This window comes from Canis lupus, chromosome 27 (genome assembly GCF_003254725.2).
Source record: "Canis lupus dingo isolate Sandy chromosome 27, ASM325472v2, whole genome shotgun sequence".
In the NCBI taxonomy this organism is placed as follows: Eukaryota; Metazoa; Chordata; class Mammalia; order Carnivora; family Canidae; genus Canis; species Canis lupus.
Window position 1 is genome coordinate 32,604,684 of NC_064269.1, and position 13,491 is coordinate 32,618,174.

The following is a 13,491-nucleotide window of genomic DNA, read 5'->3' on the forward strand; positions in this document are numbered from 1 at the left end:
TTTTGTTGCTCACTAGATTATCTAAGGTGACAGCCCAGCTCCCTCTGTGTATAAGCAGAAAATGTCTTTTGATCTGGCGAAAAACAGGCAAGTATGGATAAGTCAGCCCATCTTAGAAGGTGTTTGCAGAACCACATAGGACAGTAGCTCTTGTTTCCAGTAGAATGTAGGCTAAATGCTTCCAGGTTACTGTTCTGTGGTTACTGAGCAACCATGAAGTCTTTGCCAGTCTCCCCCCACCCCACCACCCCAATTAATCTCCTTGCATAATATCCAGTGATCCAACCATCTGGTCCCTCTGCTCCTCTCTGTCTTGTCTGTTCCATCTTCTTTAGTGCCTCCTTCTCCTTTGGAGTCAGGTTCTCTCAGTGCTCCCCTCTATGCATGGTCTACTCCCTGCCTTCCATTCTGTCACTTCAGTTTATCCTCCTTTCATCCCTCCAGAATTTTCTCTTTCCCTCACTGTTCCTCCTCTTGCAATCATAATCACCTGAACTTTGGCAAAGGGGACAAATGCTTCGAAAATTATCAAGGATTCTGATAGATGCAGCTGGTTCCTGTGAGCTGGGAATGGGTGGTGTGGGGGTGGGGGTGAGGTTGTGAACGGTTCTTGATATGAAAGAAGCACTTAGAAGGGAAGAGTTCACAAGGATTGTCTTCTATTTTTCCTGGACTGCTCTCCTCCCTCTCACCTCTCTGGTTCGCCAAAAATGTAGCTAAGGTATGTGCTAAAACTCCTTCTGAAGTGCAAAACTTTCGGTGAGTATTGATACTAATCTTAAAGTTTCTGTCTCTAACATGGGGATTTTAAAAGATCTATTGACATAAAAAAGTAAATTGACCCAAACATCAGATTGGTTGGCGCCATTTGTGGCATTTTGTTGTTTATCAGATAATGAGGTCTACTTCTTGATCTGTAGTCCCTCATCACCCTCTCTATTCCTCTTTGCTCCCCTCTCCATCAAAATTTTATAGACTGTCTTCATCAGGGTCCCAGTAGAAAACAGATGACATCTTCAAGTTTGGAACACTGGAGGGGAATTTAGTAAAAGGATGATTTACAAAGGTATGGGGAGCCACATGGATGTGCAGGAGTTGTGGACTCTCTTACCAGGCCTGTGGGAGCAAGAAGAACATTACTGGAAATTTCAGAGGGAGAGTCATGAAGTGAGGACATTTTTAAAAAAGATTTTATTTATTTACTCATGAGAGACACAGAGAGATAAGCAGAGACATAGGCGGAGGAAGAAACAGGCTGGCTGTCGAGAGCCTGATGCAGGACTTGATTCCAGGATCCCGGGATCACGCCCTGAGCTGAAGGAGATGCTGAACCAGTGAGCCACCCAGGTGCCCCAAGAGAGGACATCTTTGATAGGCATTGTGACCTTTGGTTGAGAGACACAGTTTGCTCCCCACTCTCCTTTTCTTTCCTGATCTCCCACTGGGTCTCCCCACTGGCTGAATCCAACCAGAATGTGGAGGATAAAGGAGCCTGTTAATGCCATCCACACAAGTTAGTTCTCAGGGCAGACACGAGGTTGAAGTAGGGTGGAGAGGGGGTCTAGAGGGGCTCACAGAAGAGAGATGACATAAAGACAGATTCTTTGTGAAAGGAAGGCAAATGGGAAATATAGAAAATAAGCACAGAAAGTTCACATAAATTTATCAGAGTAACATTTTATGAGTTAAGAGCCAGTCTGAAATGGAAATATAAAATTCTTTGGTCTTGGTCATCAATTTTAATTTTTAACTTTAGATCTGTGTGATTTTTTTTAAAAAGTTTTTTTAGATCTATGTAGTTTTTGCAAGTGTATTCAATGCCAGTGGGTACCCAAAGCTTTAAAGTTTGTGGCAATATTTTAGGTTCATCTATGAATGCCACATTAGGGGAAAAGCTTATATGTATACTCATAGTTAGATATTTTGTGTCTTGGCACTGAGTAATTTTAATAAGTGAATACAAGTACTTTTGTTTTATGAAGAGATGCATTAGAGGACATCTGTTGGTTTTAGGCCTCCTTTCTCTCTTCTTTTGTAAATAATTCCTTGAATTTTCAGTGAGGACGCACCCTTACTCTCTTAGCACTTGTGTAAGGTGGACCTGTGATTTGGCTTTGCCAAAAGCTGCACTCAGTCCCCTTTATCACAGGGATGTGATCCAGGACGAGCACCTGACACAAAGTAAGCCAGTCAGAGTAGAGCCCAGAAATGCTTAGTCTTCAAACTCCCCTTGAACTCTGAAGAGTGAAGGATAGGAGTTGCTGACAATTGTTTCTGCCACCAAGTGGACACTGACAATGAAGGACAGCAGAACTCAGGTGTGGAGACAGGTGGGGACAGAGTTTGAGACCTTGGATTAGTCTGTGCCAGAAGCCAGTTCTATGCCTGTTACATAAGCTAATAAGTTCCCTTTTTACTTAAGCTAGTTTGAATTAGATCCTCTGTCACTTGGAACTGAAAAGCTCTTAAACGGATACAAATGTATTCCAATCTAATTATCTATATAAGACTTTTCCTTAAAGGCAAAACTATAGTTTCACTAACTTTCATTACAAAGTTAGAAAGTTCCCTCTACAAAAAAGTGTTTCCACAGACTGTTGGAAATGAGATCAGTAACACCGTATCACAGGACTTTATAGTCAGTCAGTAAACATGGTGTGTTTTCCCCTTAGTTCTGTGCTTTCAATTTGATTTGATTCTGTATTTTTTTTTTCAGTCTGAAAACTTACAATGATTAACAGTGGAGCTCTATTCATAGAAAATGCATGCACATTTGCACTTAGTACATTAGCAGAGCATCACATAATGTAGAGCAAATTTGTTCCTCACCTCATTGATCCTGTATGCTCAGCCTTTGGTATAGTTTATATGAATGAAATTTGTTTGTTTTCATACACACATTTAGTAAGTCTGAACTTGGCATCATTGTAGCTCAAAAGCAGGAGAAGGAAAGACAGTAGAGCAGTGGAAGTAATTCTCAGAGCCATTCTACTTCCTTGGATGATGATAAGAGTAGTGGTTAAATGTCAGACCTGAATGTCTGCTTCTCAGTATTCTGCTCTGGGAAGAGGGATGAGATGTGATGCTCAGCAGAGTTTCTAGGCCAGGATTCAGCGTGGGAGAGAAGGTCCTCAGCTCTATAGTTCCACAGGAGAGGGTACCTGAGGTGTATTTAGAAGGCTGTAGCCACTGTTTTTGTTTTGTTTTACTTTTCTGCCTCACTAGGGCAGCTCTGCTTCCATCAGCAGCCCTGGGGCCCTGTTCTTGGTGATGGATGTGTATGTCATCAGTGCAGGCAGTGGGCACGGATCCTTTTTTCTTCAAAGTACAGAAAGTGGAAGTGTGAGTTATGTCCTGTCTTCATCTACAATAGCACAATAATTTGGCTCTAGAGTCAGAGAGACTGACTTGAAATTCCAGCTCCATCTTATGGCTTCCATAAGATGAAAATATTAGCAGAACTCACCTCACAGGTTGATGTGATAATTGAGGTAGTTTAATATAGTACCTGGCACACTGTAAGTCTTCAGGAAATGCCAGCTTGAGAGGGAAAGTGAGGTACACTATATAAGATTTTTTTTAAACAATAAAAATCTTTCCATAGTCAACTTCCCTTAACTTCCATTTGCCACGAGCCTTCCAGCAGCTACTTAGAGAGCTCCAAGTTTCCTTGTCACACAGTTGAAAAATGACTGTAGATCACATTGCATTTGAATAATCTAAGAACTGTGCAGCAAGCCCAGGATCTGAAATTAACTTTGCCTTTATATTGTTCATGCTAGTTGCTCTTCAAGTACAATTATAATCAGAGAGCTAGCACTAAAAATAGTACCAATTCTCATTTTTTTTTCTCAGTGTTATCTGCTGCCATAGTGTTTCCCAGGCATGTTTATTTACTTGATTCACAACAGTGAATCTTTTTTCTTATTAGCCTGACAGCAATAGTTGGATTCCACAGCAACGCTCAATGCAGCTGGTAAAATCTTTATTACTGGTGAAGCACACGAGGCCCACGTCACTGTTTCCCCTTGAGAAGCTCAGTGCAAGTGTTTGTCATAGCAAGAGCTGCCTGAGCAATTTTGTTGTGGAAAAAAAAGAAGGGAGGACCAGTCTAGAGTCTTACCTTTGACAATTTCAGAGTTCCTTTCCCTCTGAGTAGAATGACAGGTTAGCCTCCAGATTTTCCCTTGCTCCTTTTGCATGCTCCTCTGTGCCTTTGTATGCCGGTGTGAACAGGGTGCAAGGCGGAGAGGCTGGGCTGACAGCCCCCAGCACACCTGGCCCCTCTCTGGCATCCCCCACTCACAACTTGGCAGTAAATGAAGGGAGTAACTTGAGAACTCTGTTTATGATCTTTTTGATTATTGCATGTCAAGATATTGACCAGTCAGGTCAATGAAAATACTATAACCCTTGGAAGCATTTCACTGTGGGGGTATTTACTACCCTCAAAATGTCCCTACCCTTTCTGTCACAAACATGAAGAGTTAAAATGAATAAAATGATTAAAAGAGTAAAATGATTTGCAGTCTTAATGGGGTTATTAGGTGAGCACCAATTGCTGTTAATTTTGTAATTATTCAGCTCTTTCTCCCTCTCTAATACCTTTCCTCCACTAAATAATAATAATAATAATAATAATAATAATAATAATAATAATAATAATAATTCACCCAGCCCTAAGAAGAAGCAACAAGCAGTCTGAGGACGCAGCTGTGTAATCTGTGAGCTCCAAATATTGGCTGTGAGGCAGGGTGGTTTGCAGCCAAAGCAGCCAGTGAAGCAGCATCTGAAAGAAGCTCAGAGAGAGTGTGGGATGGGGAAGGAGAGGGAATATATGAAGGTGGGAAGGAAGGGATAGAAAGTGAACGAATTCAAAACAGAAATGAAAGCAAAGAAAAAAAAGCCAACCAAATCAAACCAAACAATTTTATATTCCAATTCTTTCACTCTTGGGAAGGAACAATGTGCTGAAAGGGGCCCTGCTTCTAGAAGAGTTGCGAGAGGCAGAGAGGTTCTAATGCTGGTGTTGCCAGTCCCTAGTTTTGGGATCTCTAGCAAGGCTTGGGGCTGTTCTTACCATGTGTATAAAATGGAGGATACTTAGAGCTGCCCAAGCCATCAACTAGGGTTGATGAGAGGCTGAAGTCATATGAAAATTTATAAAACCACTTTTAAAATGGAAAAGGCTAATAGCAAATGTAACATATCATCAGTTCTTTTTCAGAGTGTGTATCCAACATGCCTTAAACATCTCTGTTTCTTTCATTCCTCAGAAAACATAATGCTTACTTTAAGACATCTGAGACTGTGCTCAGAATCTTTCATTGTCAAGTCACATGCCATTTTATTCTTAGCAAAGAAGTGAAGGCATGGACCCTACTCTGCCACCAATTTGCAAAGATAAAAGCAGTATATTGTAGTATTGCAGTTGGTCACCTCTTGCCTCCAGTCAGGCTTTTCCATTGGAGATTACTAGCCAGTCGGCAGTCTCTCTCTGGCCATCCTCCAGGTGCGACATGATATGTAAGGTGGTGATCACTTCCTGCCATGTATTGGGGATGAGAGTCAGTGGTAGTAGGACTTGCTAATATGCTGTGGAGCTCTGTGGTCCCTGGAGACCTCCAAGTGGTTTGGATTAGAACAGTAATTAAAACCATCTCTTGCAGTTTGAGGAGAGGGTAGGAATTCTCAGGGTCCATTCCACCCAGTTTTAGCCTATTTTGCTGCCAAATGCTTGAGAAAGCCACCATTTTTACCCTGGAGCTGATAAGGCTCTGGGACTGCAGTTCCACATAGGTCTTATTTGAACTGAGCATCTGAGCAGGGATGTTCATAATGTTCCTTGGTCTGATTACTTAGGAAGATTTTTGGAACCCCCCATAACTTCTTGGGGGTTTCTGTTCTTTATGGTATGCCGGAGAGAGAAATATAGCACTTTCCACATGATCCTTCTTCACTAATCATGGTGAGAGAATGGTATGTGCATCGTAATCATTCAAAAGTTAGAGACAGACTTCCCTCATTGTTTTAATGTCTAAACTCTTCATTTCCTTACACAGCATTAATTTATTGAGTGTCTAATTAAAGGCATCATGCCACAAAACCAACAATATTTATTAAATATCTTGAGGACTACATGTTCTCAAAGGATTTTCATTGCTGCACTTGAGACATATGAGATATTTCTATGAAGATAAGGTATAGGACATCTCTCAGTGCCAAATGAGTGGTAGAAAAACTAAGCAGTATAGGAGCTAGAGGATGAGGAGGTCCATGCCTACTATCATGGTCTAGGAAGAGTCCACAGGGAGAGGGGACTTAAATTTGGCTGAAACTTGAAGGCATGGAGAAAATGAAGGACATATCACATGGGAGACCCAGCAAGAGTGAAGGTACAGAGGCAGACTTGCAAAGGGTCAAGACTCACTCAAGAGCAGAATGGCAGTCCTGTCCAGTGGTTAAGAGTGTAGGCTCTGAAGTCATTCTGCTACTTACTGTCTGTGTGACCTTGGGAACATTAGTGATCACCTCTTAGCATCATTTTTCTCTTTTGTAAGATGAAGATAATAATTCTTGTCTTGAAGACTTGGCATGAGGAATAAATGAGATAATGCATGTAAAGTCCTTAGCACAGTGGCTGGCACACAGTAAGCTCCCAAGAATGGTAGTAATTATTGAGAATCACAATAATAACCATTTGAGTTATAGAATTTGTCTTCTTTTTCCCCCCTGGGAAAAATGGGAAGCTACTTAAAGTATTTGCAGAGGGGTGTGACATGACCAAAGCAATCTTTTTGGAAGATGGAGGAGACAGTGGTATAAAGAGTTTGTGGAGAGAAAAGAGGCTAGGGGTAGGTATTCCAACTAGAAAGCAACTTTCACCATTCAGCCTCCAAGCAATGACTTTAATTGTGGCAGAGACAAAGGAGAGATGGAAAGAAAAAGCATTACATCAGTTTTCATGACTGGAGGTAGGAGATGAAAGACTGGAAGGTTTCCAAGATCAGAGTGTAAGCTGTGGACAGAAACTGTGTTGTAATTGTGTTCATCCCCAGTGCTAGCACATTGTTCAGCGTATTGCAGCCTTCGGTAAATGTGTTTGAATGAAGGAGTGCTTAAGGGTGTGAGTGTAAATGAGTGAATGAATGAAAAATGACTTCTATCTAGATCATGAGTGGAAGTTGTGCAAAGAATGGCACAATTACCCTGACCGAATTCACTTCTTTCGTGGAATATTTTTGGTGCCTGTATACTCTTTGCCCATGATACTTAAGCGTTGGTATCCACCAACAGTCAACATAAGGATCTGATATCAGTATTCAATTGTTTCTTTCAAGGAAATGGTTCTAATTTTAATGAGTGTGGCTAAAAGGGAGAGTTTTAGTTTAGGGATTTTAGTTTGATTTTGCTTTTTAACTCGAATTGAGATTTTTTTTACCTCTGGAGTATATTCTCTTAGGAATTTATTTATTTATATACATATTTATTAATTTATATTTTATTTTAAGTAGGCTCCACCCTGGGTCCAACATGGGGCTTGAACTCACCACTTAACCAACTCAGCCACCCAGGCACCCTTGGATTACTAAAACTAAAACCTGTGCAAGTTTTTATTCAGTTTCAAGGAATTTCTTATAAACTCTAAGTGTGGAGTTAGATTAAGAGGCTATTTCCATTTTTACATTTATAATTCTGCCCCTTTTCTCCTTTATCTGTTTCACAAAAAACTGGAATAAATTGATTTGTTTCTTTAGAACAATAACTTTTGTTGGGAAAATTCAGCTCTTTGGTCTCTGAAAATGGAGAAAGCAATCCTACTATAGTCAGAACCACAGGGGTTTTGCTCTTATCCAAAGGTGAATATTCACTATCAATCTATAGGCCACAACTTGAAATTATTTACTACCAGACACCAACTTCCTCAGATTTAAATTTACTCAAATGTTTTGTTCATTTTTTTTTAGAGAACCAAAAAACTACCCAGGCACAATGACATCTGGCAGTGGGTACACTTAATTTATCTTTGATTCATCCTTTGCAAAAATTATCATGACACTGTAGAGTTCTATAATCCTCCTTTGATGGACATTTATGAAGATCATTTTCCCTTTTCAGTAACAAAAACCGAATCAATTCCCAGACTTGTCCTGAATGAAATAGCTGGAATTTAGCCATGTGACTGTGTGAGAGAGCTCTTACTGAAAACAAGATGCCCTCAGGAACCATTCAGCACATTTACCTTTCCGTGTTCAAATATAATAGAAAATGATGTTACCTGTAGTCTTTTTCGGGGGTCCTGAATTGTGGTAATTATGTAAGATTCCAGTTCTTCTAATGAACTTTAACTTAAAATTAGGATATTATAGTAATTTGTAGAGGAGTAGAGACTTGATATTGCAGGGCACAAGGTTATATAATGGCCAAAAATGTCCAGGCAGGCAGTGGGGATAATATCTTGTACTTGGTGCCATAGACCACCAAATACTTCCCCAAATACTTCCTGAGAAATCAATTATCTCTTTCTTCCTCCCACCACCACCACCAAGGCTGATCCTGGCAGTATGGAGTTGATGTTCATATGACAAGGGCATGGGGCAGTAAGAGCAGGGAGAGCTTTCATCAATGAAATTATTATCAACAGATACTTGCTTACAGCACTGATCTATGCAGTAAGTGGAATCATGAAGAAATTCAGGATACCAGCTTTCCTGATCCCACTGTAAAATGAGATTATCTTCCTGGGCAGCAGCTTCCTTCTGATCTCCAAACTGTGAAAGAGCAGAGAGGGGCCAGAGACCCCCCCAAGGAACCCTTAGGAGCCAGCCTTGGACTTCTCATCAGCCAAAGGTGGGAATGGGACCTGCATTAATTTAGATTTCTGTAGCAGGCAGGAGCAAAAATCAAGTCTAAGTAGTTTATGTGGAAAGAAGACTTCTTGGATGAGTACCTAGAATATGTCACAGAGTCTAAAGAAGAGTTGAACAGCCACTTTTCAGGAAGTGTGGGGGCTAGTGTGGTTCTGGGGACCTCAGAGTAGTGATAGCCTTACTTTCAGAGACCTACTGTTAAACAGACTCAGTTCTCAAAGATTTCCAGTCTCTGGGTCTCTAGTCCATATTTCATATTCACCATGGAGAGGCTCTAATTGCCTAACCTGTGCTAGATAGCCATTCTTACTAATTATGGCCACTTGGATGGAGTCAAGTAACAAAAAGATGGCTACCAGAAATCACTCCTGTGGAGAGCTCAATCGGTTCTGTGAAAAGTTAATATAATAAGCTTATGCTATTTATCTATTGATGTCATTACTCTTTAACAAACCTCGGGAATCAAGATAGCATTCCTTAAAAATAGAAGAAAACTCATCATTAATGTTGGTTTCAGATCTTTAGGGAATCTCTATTATTTCCAAAAAATAATGGGCCATCAAATCCCACACTATTAGTGTATCCATTATGTATTGCTGCATAACTAATCATGCCAAAACTTAGTTGCTTAAAGCAACATTTATTTTTATTTGCTCATCATTTTGTGGGTCACTAATTTGGGATGAGCTTAGCTGAGCTGTTCTTCTACTGATATCATCTAGAGTCACTCATGTGGCTTACTTATCCAGAGGTTCAAGTGGGGCTGGATAGCCCAAAGTGGTTTCATTCATTTACCTGCCATTTGGTGTTGGCTGTTGGCTCCTTTCACCATGCCCTTATTCCTCAAGCAGGAGAGTCAGGCTTCCTCACATGACATCACTGTGTTCCAAGAAGCATCTTGAGGCCTGGACTTGAAAGTTTCACTATATTACATCACTGCATTCTCCTGTTTAAAGCAAATCACAAGATCAGTTGAGACTCAAGGGCAGGGGAAATAGACTATATGTCTTTCTACAGGAAGGATGGCAAAGTCATGAGCATACAGGGATAAGAGGTTTTTGTAGCTATCTTTGCAAATAATCTGCCATGCCTGGGACCTGTCTGCATTAAAACAAAAACAGAACCTTAAAACATCCAAGAATTTATTTTATTTTTTTAATTTTTTAATTTATTTATGATAGTCACACACAGAGAGAGAGAGGCAGAGACACAGGCAGAGGGAGAAGCAGGCTCCATGCACCGGGAGCCCGACGTGGGACTCGATCCCGGGTCTCCAGGATCGCGCCCTGGGCCAAAGGCAGGTGCCAAACCGCTGGGCCACCCAGGGATCCCTATCCAAGAATTTTTTTTAATTTTTTTAATTTATTTATGATAGGCACACAGTGAGAGAGAGAGAGAGAGGCAGAGACACAGGCAGAGGGAGAAGCAGGCTCCATGCACCGGGAGCCTGACGTGGGACCCGATCCCGGGTCTCCAGGATCGCGCCCTGCGACAAAGGCAGGCGCTAAACCGCTGCGCCACCCAGGGATCCCCTTATCCAAGAATTTATAGCAATATCCCGGCATGGAGAAAGTTGAATGATATGGTAATAGAAAGTTCCTGTGAGAAATTAGTAGCCACAAAAAAAAAAAAAAAAAAAAAAAAAAAAGCCCAAACCCAAACCAAAAAACCAAAGCCCTGATTGAGACAAAGGGAGATTAGATTATAGATCCAGTCTTCTTACCAACTTTCTCTGTGAATTTTACAAAACTCTTTCCTCATGGTTCAAATAAGGAAATGTATAAACCACACAAATTTCATGAAAAAGAGCTCTTTGAGCTGTAAAAATGCTATATAAATGAAAAGTCATTAAAAAGAAATCAAATCATGAAATCTTGTGTTTCCCTTCTCCTTTAGTTATGTGGTTTAAAGCAAGGAATGATCTCAGGCTTATGTTGCTACAAAAGATATGTTTTTACAAAAATTTTCTTTCATTTAAATGCTTTTTGATGATTTGCCAGTGAATGTAGTGCAATCTATGGTCTTTCTAAGTGCACAAAAATGTGTGAAATTAAAACACCCAAGAATAATTGGACGTATCCATTTGGGGAAAAAAGGAAATCGTTTGGTAAAGAAAATGAGCTTAAAAGCATAAGAGAGACTGTGTCTTTTAGACTGTGTAAGAGTAATTAGGTGAGATTCCTCTGTGTGGACAGTTTTAAGAGAAAATGATTTGAAATGGTAGTGTGTGTGCCAAGCTAGGTATAAGAGCTGAACACACAGTTTAACTTGGAAGAAGTAAAAGAAAAAACTTCTTTACAATGCAACAACTAATTTCCTGAGGGAAAGGGTCATGATGAATATAAAAACACCAGGTCTTAGTGTTTCTAGAGAAAAGCGTGGAATGAGCAAGATCAGTGAGTACTTGGAAGAGACTTGTGAGGTCGTTTCATTAAATATGGGTGAATGTGAATATATTCTCCAGCATTACATTACCTCCATTTGTCCCTTATTGCATCTGTGATGCACTTCACCACACCCCCTTTTTCCACCTGACTCCAGCACACTTTCATGTATCCTTGCACACTGGTCATCCATTTGTGGTGTTTTCTCAGTGTCTATGCATGCCCAGAAGTGGGGGGGAAGGTTGTCATGCTCTAGGGCAATCTTCAATCATTGGGTGTATGAATTGGTGGAAAAAGAATGTCCCAGTCTCCCTGTATTCTAGTGCAGGGCTTGACAAACTTTGGCCAAATCCAGTCATCTTTTTATAAATAAACCTTTATTGGAACACAGCCATGCCCATTCATTTACATATTGTCAATGGCTACTTTTATGCTGCAATGGCAGAGATGAGTAGTTATGACAGGGACTGCATGGCCTATGAAGAGAAAAATATTTCATATCTGACCCTTTACAAAAAATATTAACCAACCTCTGCTCTAGTGGGACAATGCTGAGGCACATTCTACATGGTTTCTCAGAGTGTCCCCAACAAGATGGAGACCTAGTAACTCATAGTGGTAACCAGCACTAATGCACACTTTGTTGGCTTTTTCCCCTTTCTTATCTCTCTTTCCCTACTCCTTCACTTTTGTTTTCTAGGATCATTTTCCAGGCAAATTATTTGCACCTGAGACCTTGTCCCTTTGTAAATATAAACTAGGACAGATCTCACTCCTCCTTGGTAATTCTTTTTTGTGTTATATTTATGAGACTTCACTCTAATATCTTACTTTGTGACTCATCACAAATAAGATACATATAACCTATTTCCAACCTATTAAATAATATTTATTTTTCCTATCACTGATGTATACTCATATTCTCTATTCCATTTTATTCTTATACTTTATTTAAAAAATATCCTGGTTGTGACCAATTAAACTGATTTCAACACAGCCTAGTAGTCCATTTACTAGTTTTTGAACTAATAGGTTAGTGAGTAGTCACAGGCTACACTGGCATGGACATAAGATCCACAAGGCTTAGATCCAGATTGCCTGGCTAAATATGTGAGCAGGAACTCTTACCTATAAGGGCAGAGATGCATTGGGTCCCTCCTAAGAACAAGGGGAGAGGGAAGAAGGGATGAAGCAGTGAGTAAAGGGGAAAAAATGGCCTTGGGATGAAGGAGGAAGACTGAGGAAAAGAAAAAACCCATTAGAAGTGTAAAGCTGCCAAGAACTAGAGATCATCCTTTTATTTTCACTTTGCATGAAACTGTACCCATGCATAAAAGCAAAATAATAACATTTGAGTGAACATAAGTAAACAGTTGAATCCTTCCTATATTTTAAAATCATGTTTTCCTCTTTCCATTTTCCACAATTTATGTCATCTTTATGTCTTTACTCATGATTTCAGATGACTGCCTCCTGCTTAATACCATACTGTGTGGATTCTTTCTACCTCTCTGATTACTCCTTTTTGATCTCTTTCATTCTTTTCTAATATTTGCTCTTAACTGTTGATGTTTTCCAGGGTTCATTTCTTAACTTTCTGGTTTTTTTTTTCATGCTACATACTTTCCTTAATCAATTTCACCCACTCTCATGGTTTAATGACCATTTCTGTGCTGCTGGTCTACAAAATAAATACCTGTGGCCTGAATCTCCTGACCCCCAGATTTATTTATCCAACCGCCTACTTAGTGTCTAGACCAAATTTAATACATTCCGAACTGAGGTCTCATTTGTAATGCCCACCAAGTCCTCTTCCCGTCTTCCCTGTCCTATATTCTCTCTTTTCTACCCTTGGTATAGTTACCTAGACCAGAAGTCTAGAACCTGCCTGAGTTCCTTTTATTTTTCTCCTTCATCCAAATGGTCATATGTCCTAAGTATTTTTAAAGTTATTCTCTTCCTCTGTTTCTATTGACATTTTCCTAGTTTTGAGCATCATATCTCCTTTATATTATTGAAATAATCCATCTTTTGATATCCCTTCCCCAGTCTCTCCCCACTTAATTCTTTCTTCACAAAGCCACCAGCATCATCTTCTAAAATGCCCCAGTCAGGGTTTGGAACAGGGAAACAGAAACCACATGAAGTATTTTGAGCAGAAATAGATGCAATACTGCTAAATGATGCTTATAAATATTGGAAAAGTTGTAGGATTGTAGGTTGGATAAGGTTGTTGA

At 40.0% G+C, this 13,491-nt stretch overlaps 1 protein-coding gene across 8 annotated transcripts in view; it reads left to right on the plus strand.

Annotated features, from left to right (window-relative positions):
• The first annotated feature begins 218 nt into the window (after window positions 1–218).
• GRIN2B (glutamate ionotropic receptor NMDA type subunit 2B) overlaps window positions 219–13,491 on the plus strand; it is a 505,856-nt gene continuing 492,583 nt past the window's right edge. For 2 of the 8 annotated variants that reach the window (XM_049102486.1, XM_049102490.1), the window contains exons 1-2: window positions 219–721; window positions 8,645–8,850. The gene's annotated coding sequence lies outside the window, so the exon portion shown is untranslated. Of the gene's footprint in view, window positions 722–8,549; window positions 8,851–13,491 lie in introns of all 8 variants that reach the window. The other 6 variants (XM_049102489.1, XM_035707020.2, XM_049102484.1 and 3 more) reach the window with 5 other exon arrangements.